The sequence below is a fragment of the Ursus maritimus genome, unplaced genomic scaffold (assembly GCF_017311325.1).
Source record: "Ursus maritimus isolate PB19 unplaced genomic scaffold, ASM1731132v1 scaffold_31, whole genome shotgun sequence".
In the NCBI taxonomy this organism is placed as follows: domain Eukaryota; kingdom Metazoa; phylum Chordata; class Mammalia; order Carnivora; family Ursidae; genus Ursus; species Ursus maritimus.
In genome coordinates this window covers 6,703,219-6,710,217 of record NW_024425675.1, presented here as the reverse complement: position 1 = coordinate 6,710,217, position 6,999 = coordinate 6,703,219, and positions in this window count along the sequence as shown.

Genomic DNA, 6,999 nt, shown 5'->3' with positions numbered 1-6,999 from the left:
GTTCCCACGAAGTTTTTAATAGGGTACCACAAATAAGGCAGGAGATGCTAGTAGTCAGTGCTGCATGGACGAAGAGAGAGCAGTAAGGGACATCTGGGGGGCAATGGTACTGCTTTGTCTTGAAAGCCAGATAGCATCAGATGAACAAAAAGCTGTTAAGCAATGTGAGGAAAGATGGAAACAAGGAATGCACAGAGCCTCCAGGGCAGTCTTTCTCCGCTGGCTGGGTTTCTACTTCCACCTCCAGTTGAGTAGTCCATTGGGTTAACGAGGGGCGGGGGGCGGTGTGGTTGGAGCCTAAGCAATGGAAGGAGGAAGTTACCAGAAATACACTGAGCTAGGTGTTGTGCTGGGGAGCTGCCCCCAGTACACCAGGGGTTTATACAGAGGTAGCAAGTAGCCACGGAAGATTTAAATTATTATTTTCATCATGATAAGTGTACCCCTATTTCACCCATCCCCCCACCCACCTCCCTCTGGTAACCATCTGTTCTCTACAGTTAAAGGTCTGTTTCTTGGTTTCTCTCTCTCTTTTTTTCCCTCTTTGCTCACTTTTTTGTTTCTTAAATTCCACACATGAGTGAGATCATATAGTATTTGTCTTTCTCTGATGGATTTATTTTGTCTAGCATAATACTCTCTAGCTCAAGCCATGCTGTTGCAAATGGCAAGATTTCATTCATTTTCATGGCTGAATAATATTTCATTATATATGTGTATGTGTGTGTGTGTATATGCCACATCTTATATATATTCCACATCTTATATATATGAATATTTCATTATATGTGTGTGTGTGTGTACGCCACATCTTCTTTATCCACTCATCTATCGATGGACGCCTGGGCTGCTTCCATATCTTGGCTATTGTAAATAACGCTGCAATAAATATAGGGGAGCACTTTGGATTAGTGTTGTTATATTTTTGGGTAACTACTCAGTAGTGCAATGACTGGGTCATAGAGTAGTTCCATTTTTAATTTTTTGAGGGAACTCCATACTATTTTCCACAGTGGCTGCAACCAGTTGGCATTTCCACCGAAAGTGCATGAGGGTCCCTTTTTCTCCACATCCTCACCAACATTTGCTGTTTCACTGTGGAAGACTTTTGAACAAGTGCGTTACTTGATCAAAATAACATTTGAAAAATACTAGTCAAGCAACAGGCACTCTCATTCATTGCTGGTGGAATACCAAATCGTATGAAATACCAAACTGTGAAAGTTTGGCAGATTTTTACGAAATTAAACACATTCTAACTATACAATCAAGCAATTGGGCTCCGTGGTATTTCAACTCATTGGTATTTTCAATTCATTTGGTATCCACCCACACAAAAATCTGCACACAAATTCATAATTGCCCAAACTTGGGAGCACTCCATGGATAGGTGAGTGGATAAACAGCGCATTCATGCAATGAAATATTATTCAGTGATAAAAATAAGCTCTTAAGCCATGAAAAGACGTGGAGGAATCTTAAATGCATATTATTAAGTGAAAGAAGCCGATCTGAAAGTCTACAAACTGTATGATTCCAATAACATGCAAAACTGTAGAGACGTAAGATCAGTGGTTGCCAGGGGTGGGACAAGGGAGGTATTACCAGATGGAACACAGAGGATTTTTCAGGCTGTGAAACTAATCTATACGGTAACGTAATGGTGGACACATGTCATTATACATTTGTCAAAATCCATACGATGTGCAGCACAGAGAGTGAACTCTAATGTGATCTATGGACTTTAACACTCTATCAATATTGACTCAAAAAAAGTAACTGAAAAATTTAACTTGGGAATGCTTGGGAATGAGGTTGGCCAGGCTTGAAATACAATGTCGAAATGGGATTTGAAAAGCAGAAATGGATGTAATAATAACCTGGTGTGCTTTCAGTGGGTTCAAATTCTCTTGGGGTTGGGTCATGGGACCCATGCTTTTATGAAATTATTCCAGATGATTGAAATGACCAGCCCATGTGGGAGTTCCTGGTCTTGAGGTTCTTAAGGTGTCTGTGACTTGTGATTCTTTGACTTTGCAATTCAGCCCCAAGAGTAGTCACCTGAAAGGTAATGTTTCCTCAATTGGATTTTAAAAAGCCACTTGCAAGCATTCTCCCATTTCAAGTAGATCTCTCTGATATTTAGATAAGGATTTTGAGTAGATGAAATATTTGCCTAAAATCATTCTGTGAGTCAATGGCCAATGGAATCCACCTTCTCTTCTCATTCAAGCTTCTGCCTCTGGGTGGATTAACCTGTTTGCACACAGCCTTTCTTCTGTGGGGTTGCCTGTCCCCCCCTCCCCCCTGCAGTGCTCTGTGTTGGGCCAGGAGTACAGGAAGTTTCTGGGTGAGATTGGTAAATACTATTTCCAATTCCTTTTTGTACAGGTGCCCTGAGCTTAATGTCAAGACCTTTCACCCATGCAGTGTAGACTCTTGCTACTCAAAATATGACCACCAGCGCCAGTGTCATCTGGGAACTTGTTAGAAAGTCTCTCTAGTCCCACCCCAGCCTTAATGAATCTGCACTGTCATAAAATCCCTGAATGATTCATTTGCATTCTAGAGCCCCCCTCTGCCTGCCAGGCTCACCTGCTTTTCTTTCCCAGCTTTGTACCTTGGCTCCCCATTCTGCCTGTGGGTCCACTGCCATCTCCCAGGCTTGGCCTGGGTCTCTGGATGTCCACCTCTGTGCCATCAACCCCATCACCATCACCATTTTTCTGCTTATCTGCCTATGGAGACCCACATGGTTATGGGGACAACCAAAAAGAAGCCAAGAGTCATCACAGAAGAAAACCGGTCTGCTAGTTTATGCTCATGGTTTTCTTTTCCTTCCTTCCTTCCTTCCTTCCCTCCTTCCTTCCTTCCTTCCTCCCTCCCTTCCTTCTTCCCTTCCTCTCTTCTTTCTCTTTCTTATTCTTTCTTTCTCTCTCTCTCTCTTATAGTTCTCTAAGTGTGTTCTCTGCACCAACAGCATCAGCATCACCTGGGAATTTGTCAGAAATGCAGATTCTGGGGGCCCCAGCCTAGTAGTAGGGAATCAGCAGCCTGGGGCTGGGGCCCAGCAGCCTGTGCTTTAATAAGCCAGTTCTCTCCCTTGCTCTTCAGGAGAGGTTTTGTGTGGTGCTGCCTCCCCTTTAGTAAGGCAGCCCCCCACAGGTGAAATCAGCAGCTTTCTTCAAATGTCATAAGCGCTCTCTTGATTCTCATCTGTCCCCACGTGTTTATTGATTCGGAAAACAAAATAAAAGATACGTGAATGGCTATCGAACTAGCAGATCATGGTATCTTGAGTAGGCTGATGGTTCTGTGGCAATTAAAATACAGTGGAGGGTATTTCCGACATCTGATTATTGATCCGTGGGGCTGAGGAGCCATTTCAGCCCAGTGTGTGAACTCAGCTCCTTCTGCTTCAACAGCAGGCAATTCTGTATTCCAGATAGACCCTCCTCCCCACACAGCCCTAACCCCATGTGATGGGAAAATGATTAGCTGGTTGAAACATTTGAGAAAAAGAAATCAGATTCAGAAGCAATTTTTTGTGTGCAAAAGATTTCAGTTTCGAAAATCCATCTCCTTCCAGGAAGGAAAGGCATCATTTTTTTACATCAGAGATGAGCAATGAATGAGTATTTAAAAAGTGGCTCAGCACTTAAATTTTATGTTCTAGCACTTAAGCTCAGCACATAAAACAAAGCAGAGGTGCAAAATTCCGTGTAAAGGTGTTTCAAACCTTACTGTTCACCTTGATATTTCAGGCCAAGTTCATGGTCATGAGTAACAGGGAGAGATTGTTGGGTCCCTGAAATGAAACTGAGCCCTCGGGATAATTAAGGCCTGCTCTTACAGATAGAAATCTGTGCCTGTGTCCTGGGTCTTGGGGGCAAGCTGTTCCTTGTGAGGCCAGGGAGCCCACATGGCTCCTCCTGCCTCCCGCTCTGTGGCAACCGACTTGCCATGTCCTACTTCTGGGCCCTTCCGCCCTCCTTGCCCCAGTATGCCCTCCTCTCTCCTGTGGCCAATTCCTACTCATCCTTCAAGTCTCTGTTGGTAAGTCATCTCACAGAAGAACTCTGTGACCACCAGACTAGTTTCTCTCCCTTAGCGCAGTTGCCCCACGGTTCCCCGACCTTCTTTCCTAAGACAGCATGTGATTTACTTCAAAATCCATCAGCAGAGACAGCTTGGACTAATTTGTTCCCATTAGTTGAAAGACTAGCGCCTAAGCAGGTACAATCATCTAACACATTAGAAAAATAGTCTGATTTAAAAATAAGCAAAGGGCCTGAATGGATATATTTCCAAAGAAGACACTTGGATGGCCAGTAAGTTCAATGAAAAGATGCTCAACATCACTCATCATCAGGGAAAGACAAATGAAAACCGCAAGGAAATACCACCGCACACCTGTTAGGATGGCTACTCTCAAACAGGCAAAGATAAATGTTGGCCAGGACGTGGGGAAAAGTGGATCCATGGGAATGTAAATTGGTGCACTCACTGTGGAAAACAGTATGGAGAGTCCTTTAAATATTAAAAACAGAAATATTACATTATCTAGTAATTCCACCTCTGGGTATCTATCCAAAGGAAAAGAAACCAGTATCTCGAAGAGACGGGGGCACTCTCACATTCACTAAAGCATTATTAACAAGAGCTAAGATACAGAAACGACCTAGGTGTCTGTCAACGAATGAAGAACGAAGACATAGTATATATACACCACGGAATATTATCCAGCCAGAAAAAAGGGGAAGCCTGCCATTTGTGACAATATGGATGAAACTGGAAGGCATTCTATTAAGAGAATAAGCCAGAGATGGAAAATACCGATCTCCCTTATAAGTATAGTCTAAAGGAGTCAAACTCATGGAAACGGAGCCTAGAACGGTGGTTGCCAGGGGCTGGGAGGGGAGGCTAGGGAAACCGGAGGGATGTTGGCAAAGGGGACAGACTTTTAGTTTTCAGATGAATAGGTCTGGGAATCTAACATACGGCACGGTGACCGTAGTCAATAACACTGTAGTGTAGATTTGAGACTTGCTGGGAGAGTAGATCTTACATGTCCTCACCACACGCGCACAGATGTGATGTGAGGTGACGGATGTGTTTTAACTTGATTATGATAATCATTTCATAATGTATACATATATAAAATCACATTGTACACCTTCAATATATAAATTTTATTTGTCAATTATACTTCAATAAAGTGGGGAAAAAGAAAGCCATGGTCTAAAGGTGACCACTTCAAGCTCTTGTTATCTCTTCCTGATCACCTGTTCATGCTTTCCTTTAGTATATGATCTCCAGAAATCAGGTTTTTAATGTTGAAAATAATGGACTGTCGACTCGTGTGTTAAATGTTGGCAATAAACCCTCATTCGTGAAATGAAAGGAGGTCAAGATAGGTGAGCTACGTGGATAGGAAATATATTTTAGAAAACTCCTCACCTTGTAAAAGGGAGGTCCGTACTCAGGGATGGTTCTGTGGCTTGGCCGCAATGATTTTGTTTCTGATGGACTTTTTGGGGGACATTTTTGTTGCCTGAAGCTCACAGATTCTGTCCATAGAAAGTGCTCTTCTCTGGAGCAAGCTTTTCACGCAAGGGGACACGAGGATATCTACACAGGCAACGGAAGAGCCTTCATCAAATTTTCAAATTAGTTACCTAAACCATTTGGGGTCTGCACACTAACAAACATGTGTTGAATACATGTCTCCATGCTGGGTAAAATTTGGTCAAAGGCTTGCTTTTTCAATAAGCCGGTTGAGAGGTGGAGAGGACTGCCAAGTCTCCAGCACCCTGAATTTCTTGAAGGCTGCAGTGGCCGAGCAGGAGGAAGCCAGGCGTTGTGCAAGCCCTGATCGTGATCGCCCCTGCCTTACGTCTGGTTGTTCCTGGCCAAGAGTCAGGCAGGGCAGGACCATTTATTAAGCAGCAAAGAAGCTTCTGGAATGGATGGCCAGAGTGTTCAGGCTTGCCAGTACAGATACATGAAGATAGCCCAGGAACGTGCAGAAAGAAAACATAAACAGACGTAGGAAGCCTAAGTGTGAGAATCCATGTGCCCAGAAAATACTGTGTTTTAGGTAATTTTGCAGAAAAGAACGTTGGCAGGTAGAAAACCAACTAGGGTTTTCATATGCTGACTTTTTTTTTTTTAAGATTTTATTTATTTATTTGACAGAGAGATAGCCAGCGAGAGAGGGAACACAGCAGGGGGAGTGGGAGAGGAAGAAGCAGGCTCCCAGCGGAGGAGCCTGATGTGGGGCTCGATCCCAGAACGCTGGGATCACGCCCTGAGCCGAAGGCAGACGCTTAACCGCTGTGCCACCCAGGCGCCCCATATATGCTGACTTTTTAAAATTGAAATCATTTTTCTTTCGCGTGTTGGTCCTTATTTTCCGTAATTTAAAATTCTCTACTTCCATAATGATTGGAGATTCTGTGAGAATATGGGGAGGGGGACAGATAGTTCCGGTATTTTTAAATTACCGAATTCATTGTAAAGTTACCCCGTAGCTCAGTGTCTGCCACTTCCTTGTGCCTCCATGGCAGCAGGGTACAGAACACAGCGTGTGTAAGGAATTCAAACCAAACCCAAACCAAAAAACAGGAAAAAACCCCCTCCCAGTCCAGATGTGTGATAAGTATCTGTTAGACTGAACGGAGGGCAGCCCAGAATTCCTTCCTTCTGCTCCTTATTGTCTTCATCCATCATCAGGCATGCGCCGAACCTCTCGTCATAGCCAAAAGCTCTTCAGACGGACTACTGATTATCCCAGGAAGGATGATTTCTTCGGTCCCGTGGCTCACTTCTTCCGACCAGCTAGGACTTGAAGGCTAATCAGCGTTGCTCTAGATTCTGCTCTGGAGCCCCTCTGCACAGTTTGGTAGCTCCCGGCCACGTGTGGTTCTTGAAATGTGGCTGTTGTGCTCTGTGTACAAATACACTGGGTTTCAAAGACTTCGGATGGAAAAAAAAAAA